The sequence below is a fragment of the Neophocaena asiaeorientalis genome, unplaced genomic scaffold (assembly GCF_003031525.2).
Source record: "Neophocaena asiaeorientalis asiaeorientalis breed wild unplaced genomic scaffold, Neophocaena_asiaeorientalis_V1.1 scaffold150, whole genome shotgun sequence".
In the NCBI taxonomy this organism is placed as follows: Eukaryota; Metazoa; Chordata; class Mammalia; order Artiodactyla; family Phocoenidae; genus Neophocaena; species Neophocaena asiaeorientalis.
Window position 1 is genome coordinate 3,102,995 of NW_020176571.1, and position 13,904 is coordinate 3,116,898.

A 13,904-nucleotide genomic window follows, 5' to 3' on the forward strand; every position below is an offset into this window, starting at 1 on the left:
CTGTGAGGGGGCGGGAGGCCCGAAGGGGACGGTGTGCGCGGCTCCCGGTAGCTAGGCGAAGAGGAGTCTGCAAGGGGAGAGGTTTCGAGGAAGACCTTTTGGAAATGCGGCTGCGGGAGTGGACGGCGGAATCCCAGGCGAAGGGATGGGGGTCTGTAGGATGCAGCAGAAAGGGGGAGCCCCGGAGCTGTCAAGGGTTTCTGACTGTGTGACCCAGTGGACCGGCTGGGGGAGGTCCATACAGCGCCCCCAGGCAGGGCCGGGGGCTCGGGCAGGGCTGGGATACTAACTGCAGCCCCCCGGCACCCCGACCACTCCTTGCGCCACCGCTGGCAGATCGGTACTCAGAGTGACAGGGCTTTGGCACGCCCCGAGGTCCGAGATGTAGTCCATCTGTGCATCCAAGTTTGGGACTTTAAAAAACTTTGTTGTGGTTAAAGAAAAAAAGAAAAAGTCCAAACAAGAAACTGGCTTCTTACTGAGAGCAGTATTTGTACTCGTGTATTTCAGAACTGGAGTCTTGGATCGCCTGTTTTTGAAAAAGATACTGGTCCCTTCTCAACCTCTTTCCCAAACGCCTGTAGTGCTGGCGAGGTTTGAAGCACTGGGGTAGTGTGGGATCCCCTGGGCTGGGTAGATCTTTTCTCTCCATCCCCCAAACAAGGATAAGACCGCAGCAGTTCACCGTTCTTTGGTTCCGAGAACCAAACTCACTATGTGAGGATGCCCTTCTGACAGGCAGCTGTCCCCTTCCCTGGGGTGACTCAGGTATCCTCCTCCAGGAAGCTCTCCTGGACTAGTGGAGAAAACTGAGGACTCATGCTCTGATCCCTGTATACCAGCCAGCTTCCCTCTCTTTACTGAAAATAGCCATAGAGAATGTTTTGTATGTATGTTCTGCTATAAGGATGTGCAGTCAGCTTGTCACCCTAAGTAGTGCGAAGGGGAGGAGAGGTATTATGGACAATTTCAAATGATGGACTGGACAAATCATTTATATTTAGCTAAGGAATGCAGCCAGGGAGGCAGAGGTTCACACTGGCTTCCTACCCTCTGCCTGGTCCTGGCAGGGCTGTTGCAGCTGAGCTGTGGCTTGTGGGGTGAGGGAAGGAAGAGGGTTGAGGTGGGTAAAACTTGAAGGGTGATTCAGTCCTACACTCACTCATTGAAGACTTGCTGTGTGCAAGGCCTGGAACGGCTGAGAGTGGACCAGAATGGAGAGGGAGTTTTTTTGGTCTGACTTATTCAGATTTTAATCTTTCAATCTATAAAGTGATAGTTAATATGAATAACAGTAACTAGTGTTTATAAAGTAATTTGTAGGGGATTTCCCGGTGGTCCAGTGGTTATGACTCCGTGCTTTCATTGCTGAGGGCACGGGTTGGATCCCTGGAGGGGGAACTAAGGTCCCACAAGCTGTGCTCTGCAGCCAAAGAGAATAAGTAAATAAAGTAATTTGTAGGTGGCCAAGTGCTTTCTCTGCACATTAGCTGTATATAATTTTCTTTGATTCGCACATAATGTTGTAAAGCGTGTTATTTTTAATCGTCTCCGTATAGTTTAGGAAAGTGAGGCTAAGAAAGAATAAATGACTTCTCTGAGGTCACAGAACTCATAAGTGGAAGAAGCAGAACTTGGGCTTCCCTGGTGGCGCAGTGGTTGAGAGTCTGACTGCCGATGCAGGGGACACGGGTTCGTGCCCCGGTCCAGGAGGATCCCACATGCCGCGGAGCGGCTGGGCCCGTGAGCCATGGCCACTGAGCCTGCGCGTCTGGAGCCTGTGCTCCACGACGGGAGAGGCCACAACAGTGAGAGGCCCACGTACCACAAAAAAAAGAAGCAGAACTTGAACCCATGGCTTCTGGCCTCTTATGCTGTGTTTTCTACTACACCCAGCTGCCTCTGCCATTCTTTACTGCTGAGCCTGGGAGACCTAGGCTCCGAACTTAGTCCTAACATCACCTAACCCTGGGCAAGTTACCTCCCCTCACCAGTTCTCTGTTTTGGAGGGTTATCGGGTTAAAATATTTCTAGGGGCTTCCCTGGTGGCACAGTGGTTGAGAGTCCGCCTGCCGATGCAGGGGACGCGGGTTCGTGCCCTGGTCTGGGAAGATCCCACATGCCGCGGAGCGGCTGGGCCCGTGAGCCATGGCCGCTGAGCCTGCGCGTCCAGAACCTGTGCTCCGCAACGGGAGAGGCCACAACAGTGAGAGGCCTGCATACTGCAAAAAAAAAAAAAAAAATTTCTAGAGTCTCTTTCAGCATTGGCTATCTTAACAGTGTACAATGCTATCAGCAGCCAATCAGTCAGTTAATAAGTGTGCTTTATTTATGTGTTATTTTTTAAAAATAAATTTATCTATTTATTTATTTTTTGCTGCATTAGGTCTTTGTTACTGTGCGTGGGCTTTCTCTAGTTGCGGCGGGCGGGGGCTACTCTTCATTGTGGGGCGCGGGCTTCTCACTGTGGTGGCTTCTCTTGTTGCAGAGCATGGACTATAGGTGCACAGGTTTCAGTAGTTGTGGCACGCGGGCTCAGTAGTTGTGGCTCATGGACTCTAGAGCGCAGGCTCAGTAGTTGTGGTGCACGGGCTTAGTTGCTCTGCGGCATGTGGGATCTTCCCGGACCAGGGCTCGAACCCGTGTCCCCTGCATTGGCAAGTGGATTCTTAACCACTGCGCCACAGGGAATTCCTATTTGTTATTTTTAATTGTGGCAAAGAAACACATGACACAAATGACCATCGTAACCATTTTTAAATGTATAGTTCCGTTGCATGAAGTATATTCACATCGTTCTGCAACAGATCTCCGGAATTTTTTCATCTGCAAAACTGAAACTGTACACCCATTAAACAACTCCCCATTTCCCCCTCCCCTCAGCCCCTGGCAACCTCCATTTTACTTAGTGTGCTTTATTAAGCTCCTACTATGTCCTTAATTAATGTTGTCCTTGAGGAGTGAGTAAGGCGAGTCTGGGTAGCTGACCAGAGTGCCAGTCGTCATCTCTGTGAATGTAACTCCGGCACGGGCCCTCTAGCACCGGCCGTATTGTTCAGTAAAAGAGTGAGCAGGTGAGACTAGGCAGTGGTCATGAGTTGCGAACAGCAGGATGCTTTCCTTTAGATTCTGATCTCACCATTTATTAGACGCTGGCTTTGGTTAAGTTACTTCTCTACATCTCAATTTCCCAAACTGTAAAATGTACATATTGTGGTACATACTTTATAGAGAGATAAGGATTAAATTGGTTCGTATATGCAAGAAACTAACCATGGATTTTAGAAGATAATAAATGCTAATTAAAGTTTTTATTACTTAAAAAAAAAAAAAGAGTGAGCAGCTGAGGCCTGGGCAAGGGCCTTCACCTCTTTGAGCTTTCGCTTCCTGCTTGCAAAACAAGGATAACAATACTGAGCTCTCAAGGCTGTTGGAAGGAGCAGTGAGATAATGTATGTGAAGCACGTAGCTTAGGGCCTCAGGCACAGCAGGTGTTCAGTCAACGGTGCCTGTTATTTATAACCTAGCTGAGGAGGCTAGACTAACAGGAGAGGATTGGACTTCTTCTACCATTAAGGCCCAGGCCTGCTGCGGTGGGCATCCCACGGACTGAGAGAATGGATCTCATCCAGGTGCCTTAGCCTGGCACTGCACATCCTCCCTACCCATCCCGGCCGGCCTGTCTAGCCTTACCTTCCACTACCTTTCCTCCAGGGACCCCCGGTGCCAGCCAGACTCATCTCCGAGCATGCTTCGCTCGTTCCTTCCTTGTCCCGTAGTTCATACTGTTCCACCGTCCTGAAATGCTCCTCCCCACTCCCTCCTTCCCCTCTTTTGAAGATCCTACTCATGTCTGAGCTCCTTCATGGAGCCTTCCCTGGCCACCCATCCCCAAAGAACCTCCTTTTCCTTGGAACCCCTTTGGCATTTTATGTCTTCATCTCTCCTGGCTTTTCTACACTGCCTGGGGTCCAGATCCTTTCGTATGTATATCTTAGTACAAGAGTCTGCGCTGAGTTCTGATGATGCAAAAATGAAAATGGTAAATGTCCTTGTCTTCATGGGGCATAAAACGCAGTAAAGGGTTAAGAAAGGGCTTCAAAAAATGACAATTCAGGGACTTCCCTGGCGGTCCACTGGTTAAGAATCTGCGCTTCCACTGCAAGGCACACGGGTTTGATCCCTGGTCAGGGAACTAAGATCCCGCATGCCACGTGGTGTGGCCCCCCCCCCCAAAAAAAAGACAATTAAAAATATAAGGTGAATAGCTTATGAGAGTAGAATGTAGTTTCAAACAGGGGGATCAATCACCTTGATGCTAGAGGACCACCTCGTGCAGCAGGTGGTGTTGGATGCGAACTTTGAAGCGTGGCTTGCATTTCTACAGAAGGGAAGAAAGGTCAGCCTGAGGAATGGCATTAAGAAAGTGCTGGGGTTTGGAATAGCTCAGTCGGGCCAATGAGTGGGTTGTATGGGAGGAACCAGAGAGACAAAAGGCTGGACAGGTAGACAGTGACCGTATTATGGGTGGCTTCAAATGTCCAGCCAAGGAATTTCCTCCGTCCATGCATGGAAATTAAGTGTCTTCCATGCGCTGCCTGCTGGTGCTGGGGGGGCTGCAGTTAACCTTGGGGGGCCTGGGAACCTTGCCGGTTTTTGAGTAGGGGTCGCAGAAGCAGGGCTAGGCCTGTGGAGGGCGAGTATGGGGTCTGTGAAGAGAGGAAATCATGGTGGGGAGAGTGGCTGGGCAGCTGTGAGGAACAAACCTGAGACATTTTGGAAGTAGGATTGAGACCATCAATGGATTGACAGGATGGGGTGGAGAGGAAACGATGCAGGGGGACTGGAGGGGATTCTGGGCTGGGTGATGGTGAGGATGCAGGGCCATTTGCTCTTTTCAGGGCGGCATCATCGCTCCTCCAACTAGATTGGAAGCCCCTCAGGGCATAGATTCTCTTTGCCCCTGTGTTCTCCTCGGCCCCTCACTCACCTCCGAGGGGCACAGAATAGGCTCAGCGTGGACCCGGATGTTCTCAAGAAACGCATCTTTTTTTTTTTTTTTTAATTGACAATTTATTTTATTTTAAAAATTTATTTATTTTATTTATTTATCTTTGGCTGTGTTGGGTCTTTGTTGCTGCACAGGCTTCTCATTGCGGTGGCTTCTCTTGTTGTGGAGCACGGGCTCTAGGCGCGCGGGCTTCAGTAGTTGTGGCACGTGAGCTCAGTAGTTGTGGCTCGTGGGCTCTAGAGTGCAGGCTCAGTAGCTGCGGTGCACGGGCTTAGTTGCTCCACAGCATGTGGGATCTTCCTGGACCAGGGCTTGAGCCTGTGTCCCCTGCATTGGCAGGCGGATTCTCAACCACTGCGCCACCAGGGAAGCCCGCGAGAAACGCATCTTGTCATGGGGACGTAACATGCAGCGTGGTGACTGGAGTTAACAATCAGACTGTGTTATAAATTGAAAGTTGCTGAGGCCTTCCCCGGTGGCGCAGTGGTTAAGAATCTACCTGCCAATGCAGGGGACACGGGTTCGAGCCCTGGTCCGGGAAGATCCCGCATGCTGTGGAACAACTAAGCCCGCGAGCCACAACTACTGACCCTGCGCTCTAGAGCCCGCGAGCCACAACTACTGAAGCCTGCGTGCCTAGAGCCTGTGCTCTGCAACAAGAGAAGACACCGCAATGAGAAGCCGGCGCACTGCGATGAAGAGCAGCCCCCGCTCGCTGCAACTAGAGGAAGCCCGTGCACAGCAACAGAGACCCAATGCAGCCAAAAATAAATATATTAAAAAAAAAGTTGCTGAGATAGTCAGATTGTAAAAGTTCTCATCACAAGAAAGACATTTTGTAACTGTGTGGTGATGGATGTTAACTAGACTTGTTGTGATCATTTTGCAATATGTACAAATATCCAATCCTTATGTTGAAACTAATATGTGATATGCCAGTTATATCACAATTTAAAAAGTGCCCATTTGCCCCCCCCCAAAAAAAAAAAAACACAACTGAATCTTGCACCTTCTAGAATCCCAAGTTTGCATCCACGGCAGTATTTGTACACTGGCCTGGCTGTCTCTGGAGTCATGTTTCCGCAGAGAGCCAAATGTTTCCTGTATATATCTTCACACCCCAAATTAACTACCCTTTCAACTTCTGCTACAATTTTATCTCTCACTTGATGGCCATTTCCCACCAAGTTTTTATTGTTCCTCAAGAGTAACTTTAGATGTGGCAGAGATGGAAACAAGAAAGTTGTCTATTCCTTTACCTCAGCCTCAGTTGTCTATTCCTTTGATTTGTATGAATCAAACTCACATCTCAGTAGAGTTACACACTTTTCAATATCTTGAAACTTTGTCTCACTTGTGAGTGGTCAAAATTACAAATGTTAAATCCCTGGATGCCAAGGGTCTACCCCAGAGATGGCAAATACCTGGCACGGATACTCTTACTGTTAGAATGACCCGTAGCAGACATCACTAGTCGATCATGGCTGTCTTTCCCATCGAGCCAGGGCTTGGTCTCTGTCATCATGCTTTAGCACCCACCACCAGCTGAGTGGACTGGCACAGCAGCTGGAATCCGTTTGCCCTTTCTGGCCTTCTCCAGGTGTTGAATGATTGGGTTCTCGATGGGAGACTGCAGCCCAAAGAGTGGCCATTGCTGGACAGAATTCACCCTGGAGTGGCTTCACAGCGAAATGATGACCTAATGTTTCATTTATTTTCCTGCAGGAATATCCTGGGATCTTCTCTGATCTGTCAGCAGCCAAGGCGTTCGCAGGAAATTCAAGGAACACAGGTCAGTGCTGGTCTGGGTCCTCTGTGTGCTGGGACCTCTGAAAGTCTACGTGTTCTAAACTGTCTAAAAGCCAGAGTCTCTCTTGCCCTTTCACTGTGGCTTGGGGAGGGAGGATAGAGTGGGATGTTGACATTTTCTAGCTGTCTCTCTGCCCCAGCTCTCGACGTTGAATTGATGAGCTCCTTAAATGGGGCTTTGGGAGCCGGGAGAGATTTCCCTCCTCCCCACTGTTTCTGAATGGTGGCCGGCAGTATTCTTAATTTCTTTCTTGACCACCCTTATTGTAGGGAGGGAGCCTAGGGAAGCAGGAGAGGCCTGTAACTTCCTGCTTCCTGTCTCCTCCCACCAGCCGGCCAGAAGAGAATCTGTGGGAATCAGACCAATCCCGCCTGTGTCTGTTCCTCTATCCTGGCTGCTGCAGGAATGCCCCTGGCCCTCCGGTGGTGGGCACCCTCTGCCAGGATGCTCGCTGGGCGTCCTCGTCTCTGCTCCTGCAGGCTCCAGGGGTCTTGCTGGTAGCTTCATCGTTCCTAACACCTGTGCGTCGAGGCCCCTGCGGAGCTGGAGCTGGGCAGGAGCTACCCAGGTCGCTGGTGTGGGTGGTGCTGATTCGGGTTCCGGGGTGCTGCGTACAGACCTGGGTCTTTTTAAATTTATTTATTTATTTTTGGCTGTGTTGGGTCTTCGTTTCTGTGCGAGGGCTTTCTCCAGTTGCGGCGAGCAGGGGCCACTCTTCATCGCGGTGCGCGGACCTCTCACTGTCACGGCCTCTCCCGTTGTGGAGCACAGGCTCTAGAGCACAGGCTCAGTAGTTGTGGCTCATGGGCCCAGTTGCTCCGCGGCAAGTGGGATCTTCCCAGACCAGGGCTCGAACCCCTGTCCCCTGCATTGGCAGGCAGATTCTTAACCACTGCGCCACCAGGGAAGCCCAGACCTGGGTCTTTTAATGTTTTAATTGATGTGTGTTTTATCCTGTGGCTTCCTCCTGGGGGGTGATCTGTAAACCTCTTACCTTCCAAGAACCCAGCTGCGTGGTGGTGGGGTGGTGTGGTGAGAAGGAGGGTGCTGGCTGGTAGCTTTTCTTGCCAAAAGATTCCCTCCTCTTTGAGTCCCGGCAGAGATTAACTGGAGTCCCGGGAGTGGCCGCGGACCTGTGGCCGGCCTGCCCGTGCTTTGCACGTGATACCCAGATGCCGGCATTCATATTTGTCATTGTCATCATCGGCCACAGTTTCAGACTCTTTACATATGTCCACAACTAATTTAATTTAAATCGTATTAAATCTTAATTTAACTCTCATTTAGTTTTCACGAGAGTCCTGTGAGGTAGCTATCATTTTCCCCCGTTTCACAGTGGCAGCGGCTGAGGTGGAGTGCAGGTCAGAGACTTGCCTAAGACCACGTCTTTAGTGCCAGGAGGGCAGCGGCTCACACCCAGGCCATCTGATCCCCACGGCCCCTGCCCTTCACAGCAGACCTGCGGCAAGGAATCTGCTTCCCATCCCTCCTGGAGTCTGGAGTCTGCTGCAGCTGGGATGCGGGGCTCCCATTTTAAGTCTTCCCCCCTCCCGCCGGGGCCTAGGGGGTGTCTGCTTTCAATCTTGCTGCCCTGGGATTTGGGGCACCGCCTACGGGAGGACTGGCTGTGCAGCCAGGCGCGAGGCCAGGACGAGGGAAACCAGTCTGCTGAGAATCAGGTGGCAGGGAGGAGGGACTTGAGGACAAGTGGGTGAGGGTCCTCGCGGCTCATGGCACGTCCCACCCCGCCACAGAGGCCCACGGGGCCCGCCCTGGGGGGCCTCAAGGGAGGAGACAGGTGGACCTGCGTCACCAGCCCTTTCTAGCCAGACGACTGTCCTGTGCATTTGTTTGAAGGCAAAGTGAGGGAGACCCGCGTGAAGGCCTCTCCGGACAGGGCGTTATCCTCTCCGAAGGCCTTGGCCTTCACAGCCTTTGGTTTGGCCGTTTCTTGTTCTGCGCTTGCGCCTGTGGGATGGTGACCAGCTCCTGGTGGAGCTTCTCGTCCCACCTCTCCTGGTTAGGTCCCCTGTGACGGGCTGGTTGGTTCTTCAGGCCGGTCTCCTCCCCGCCATCGCTCAGATGCCTTCTCGCGCTGGTGAACGTGGTTTCTGAGTGGACGAAGGCCTGCCTGGGTCTCCGCTTCCAGTCTGGGGGCCTCCCCACCGCCCTCCTCTCACAAGAACCTCCTCTGCCCCTGGCCTCGAGGTGCACGGAGGAGGGAGGGGTGAGGTTCATGAGTGAACAGGTGATCTGGGTCCTGATGGAAGCCGGGCGGGGGGGTGGAGATTGTCCACAGAGATGCGCGCCGGTCTGGTTAGCGGCAGGGTCTCTGCCGCCCCTTTCATTTTGCCTGCCTCCTGCCCCAGCCCCACGCACTTGGGAGTGAGAGGCCCCATCGCTGGACCCGAGCCCAACGAGTTCATAATTTCAGCTTCCGTCAGAGCCCCAGCCTGGTGAAATGAGAATATCTGCCTGGTGGAGGCCAGCTTCCACCCGCCCTCCCCTCGAACCAAAAAACACAGCCCAAACTCAGCCCGCAGTGGCCGGGCTCCCGGAAGGGGCGGCTGGAAGGAACATGTCTGGAGGGGCTCACCGGTCAGCACGGCACTGTGGGCCCCACTCGGCAGCCACGTGTAGATGGTTTTTGAGTGTCTGTTGTTTAATACTACCTGTGCTTTTGAGTTTACCACCCGCTCCCCGCTCTGCCTTCTTCCCCACTCCCCTTCCAGCGCCTGGAAATTTATGGCACTTTGAATACTTGCTTACTTTCCAAGAGCCTCATGATCATTTCTACACCCAGCGTCAGCATTTGTTAAAATATCTGACCTTGTGCTGGAAACAGGAAAGGATGGGGGTGGAGGACCATCCAGGACGCCTGGAGAGTCAGGCAGCTCAGCCAGTCTCCTGGAACCTCCCCCTTGTTGGGGAGGCTTGGCTGTCACTGCAGGAAGGCCGAGGGTCCCGCAGCCTCCTGTGTAGGATCTTGGCGTGTTCCTGGCCTTGGCCTTGGCAGCTCAGGGCCACTGCCAACCCTCACAGCACCTTTGTGCGGAGTCCAAAAATGCCCTTCCTCAGGTGAACAAGAAAAATTAGAGCGAGCAAATTATTGTAAAGCCTGAACAACGTCCCACTCCGCCTGGGCCGGCCTTCTAGAGCCCTGGAGGGCGGCGGCCCAGTACCTGTGCTGCATCCCAGCACATCCTGTGCTCTTCTCACCCCCAGGGAGGAAAGGGTGTCAGGTTCAGAGTCAGGGAGAGGGCCAGGGGTAGGAACGGGCCTCTGAGAACAGTGGACAGACAGATGAGGGGAGCGGTCTTGGGGATGCTCAGAGCAAGGTTGGAACAGGGTGTGGCCATGCACTAGTGCGTGTGTGTGGCGGTGAGTATGTGTGTGCTTGTCCTAGCAAGTTTGTGTAGGGGGTAGTTCTCCCACATTGTTCTCTCAGCTAAGAGGCCCACCTGAGCCCTTTCAACGGGTCAGTATATACCTGTGTCGTGAATGCCCCCTCCTTGGAGGGGAGTGTGAAACGAACACAGAACCTGGCCACCTGCCCCAGTGCGGAGGCTGAGGCTTCAGCCCGATGCTCTCCAGCAAGCCCCGGGGGCGTGCGGGGCAGAGAGGGTACATCCTGCCCCAGCGAGTCCCCACCCTGTAGAAGGGCTCAGAGGAGCAGCGTGCCGGGCTGGGTGGGAATGGGGGGATGGGCACACGTAGAATGACACATGTTGCTTTAGAGAAAGTGAGGTAGAGGTCTGGGCTTGCAATTTTCTACTCGTCCCATCCTGGAAGATTCTAAACAGCTTTGTTTACAATCCAGACACGCAGATTGCAGAGTCCTGCGTGAGGAAGAGCGTTGGGTCCCCCAGGAAGGTAGGTAGGTTTGAAGCCAGAGTTCAGCTCTGGATGCAGCACGTGGGACCAGAGCGGGGGGAGGGGAATCTCTCGGAGCATCCCCAGGCCAGAGTCACTCTGCATTAGCAGCCATGGCAAAGGGGCTCCCACTTGCTTGCCGCTGAGATGGGCCGGGTGGGGAGGAAGTGCCAGTCCAGGGCCACCCCCCACCATGCAGGCTGTGGACAGCAGAGAGGGAGTCGGGGTGGAACCACCGTCTGGGCTCTGCCCCTCGCCTACTGCAGACTGAGAAGCTGGAGCTGGTGGTGGCTGGCTGGCCTGTGTCCGTGAATGTCTTCTATGAGGGGCAGTCATTCCCCACAGTGCAGGGAGACTAATACAGGACACTGGCCCATCAAGGACAGGATTGGGTGGACCGCTCTCTGAGGACCGGTGGAGAAACGCAGGGGAGATGGGGCTGGGCCTTGAGGGACGGGGATGCAGGGGTGGATGGCAAGCTGGGCGTGGCCCGGTGATTGGGCTGGAAGGGGGAGGAGCAAGCTGTCAAGGCGGGGCCTCTTCACTCTGGGGTACCTGAAATGTCCCCTAGAGGAGACTGACCTCAGCAGACTAGCAGTGGGGAGCTGGTGTTGGTCCCCGGACAGGGGAATGACAGGATGAAAACGGATTTTTCGGAAAAATAAGCTTGTCACGGAATCCAATTTTTTTTTGTGTGTGTGTGTTACGCGGGCCTCTCACTGTTGTGGCTTCTCCCGTTGCGGAGCACAGGCTCCGGACGCGCAGGCTCAGCGGCCATGGCTCACGGGCCCAGCTGCTCTGCGGCATGTGGGATCTTCCCGGACCGGGGTACGAACCCGTGTCCCCTGCGTCGGCAGGCGGACTCTCAACTACTGTACCACCAGGGAAGCCCCAAGGTGAATTTTTTTAAAGTACTTTTTTTTGTTGTTGTTGCAAAAATAATACAAACTCCTTATAACCGTCAAGTGTTCCAGAACTCATAGAAAAGGAGAGCCTCCTGTAATCCTGCCCCTCAGTGACAATCGCTGTTAGTACTTTGACTTATATTCCTTGTAGGTATTTTAATGATAGACTAGTATCCAGCTGTCTACCTATTATCTTATCAATTTCCCTAATTAGCACTGTGTTACACTAACTGGAAACTTCTTTAGCCATCCTCCCACAGCGGTGCCCATAGCACTGGGCGGGGCTCAGCTGGTCCCATCACCTGAGCTTGTGAACGCGGTGGCAGCCACCTGGTGGCTCTGCAGGGCCTGGATGGTCCAGGAGCCCCTTGGGCACGTGTTGGGCTGGTGTTGGCCCTTGGCTGGGCCTCTCTTCCCCACATGATTTCTCACTCTCAAGGGAACTGGCCTTTTAAGTGAAAACAGAATCTCCAAGACCCCTTGAGATGCAAGCTCTGAGGTCTCACAATGTATATCCACCTGCCGCTTGGTCAGAGCAAGTCACCGCACCCACTGGAACTCCAGGGCTGGGGCAAAGACACAGCCTCTTGATGGGAGGATTGGCAAAGGCACGTCAAGGGCAAGTGTGTGCAGCGGTGGGAGGGCAGGGGTGTGCAGCCCCTGCACGGGCCCAGAAGCAGGAGGATTAGAATGTTGGGGGCTAGACGCCGCAGACCTTTGGAAGACAGCCCAGGCTCGGTCCCTTCTCAGCCCCCTCTGACCGGATGGGTCACCCAGGGAAACTGGCAAGGCGGGATGCTTCATCCTCCTGCTGGCTTAGAGGTGTCGTTCCAGGTGGATTCTGTGTGGATGTGTGTGAGGGGCTTGTCTGGCCGGAGGTGAGGGTGAGCTAGAGTACGGGCCTCATAATGGACGGCTTCTCCGGCCCGCGGGCTGTGGAAGCAGAGCGGGAGCCTGCCTGCCCTCTGGAAGCTGCTGGCAGCTCCGCTGCTCGGTACCTGCTGCTAACTTTCATGGCATCTCCGAAGAATGTGCATCAGTGAGTGAAGCCAGCCAGTCACTCGACTCAGGCCTCTGCTGGGAACCCATTCATTCATTTGCCCAGCAAACAGGGCACCTCCTGTGCTCCAGCCTTTCTCCCCATCCCCTCCTACCCTCAGAGGTGGAGTGAGAAGACCCAGCCTGCAGGATCAGACTTCACTTCCCAGACAACTCACAATGGACTTAACATTCTGACTCCCTGTGACGTATTCGTTTGTATAGTTTTCTCATCACCTGCCATGCGTGGTAGCTCTTCTTTCCTGGGAAATGCCTCAAATGACAGAGACAGGAGGAAACACTGGGGCGGGGAGAGCCAGCTCCGGGTCATTAAGGAGTGCCACTTCCAGTTTCAAGGAGGATGCTTCCACGGAGCCGCTGGGGGAGAAGTCCTCCCTGGGACTCACATCCATCAAACTCCCCTCTCCCTGGAGCCCCCAGGCTGGCCTTGATGAACTGCACTTTCCTCACACGCCCGCCCCGTGTTCTTTTGCCTGTCAACTGCCTGGTGGTTTGTGCATTCATCATACTAGAACAAAGGCTGAGAGGGCTTTCGCATTTGAAAACCCCTTGGTGTTTTATTTTCTCTCTGCCCCTCTTGGAAAAGAAATGTTTTGTGGCCGAAAGGTTCACTGTGAAACAGTCCACGCTGCACAGCTCAGCCTCTTGGCCATTCTCCTCCTTGGCTGTGCTGGGAGAGAATGGACCCGGCTCAGCGATGGGGCTTGGTGGGGACTGGAGGATGGGAGGCAGCCAGCAGCTGCAGCTGCCCTGATGCTTCCCTGGGTGCCGGGGGCGCCGGCGTCATGCTACCGTGGCAGGGTGCATGATATCTGATCAGCTCACGGACTTAATGTATCCCGGTGCTTAGTGTTGAGGAGAACGTGCAGAGCTGACGCTGCAGACCTCGGAGAAATCTGGCATCGCAAGCAAGACAAGAAACCTCAGCCGCTCCTTTTGGCCAAGGAATTGGAAAAACTAAACGGAGGTCCTCAGCCTGTGCCAACTGAGCGTTTGCTGCTTTGAGGCGGATGGTAGGTAAACTGTCCATCAGCGGAGACCCAAGAGGCCTGTCTCTGACTCCTGACTTCCCTGCCCATGCCTCCACCCCCCAGTTCTGGTTCCCTGTGGCTGCGAGGATAATTCTTACTTCCATATCATCAAGAGTTATAATATCACTTCATCAGCAAGTGAATGACCACTTTGTTTTATGTTTAACTCCTTGGGGGAGAAACACAGTCTAGGAAAGGAACAGGAGATTTTTTTT

General features: G+C 53.4%; 1 protein-coding gene across 1 annotated transcript in view; it reads left to right on the forward strand.

Annotated features, from left to right (window-relative positions):
• Positions 1–6,740: 6,740 nt before the first annotated feature.
• TSPAN9 (tetraspanin 9) overlaps positions 6,741–13,904 on the forward strand; it is a 177,061-nt gene continuing 169,897 nt past the window's right edge. Inside the window, exon 1 of the mRNA XM_024733474.1 lies at positions 6,741–6,803. The gene's annotated coding sequence lies outside the window, so the exon portion shown is untranslated. The remainder of the gene's footprint in view (positions 6,804–13,904) is intronic.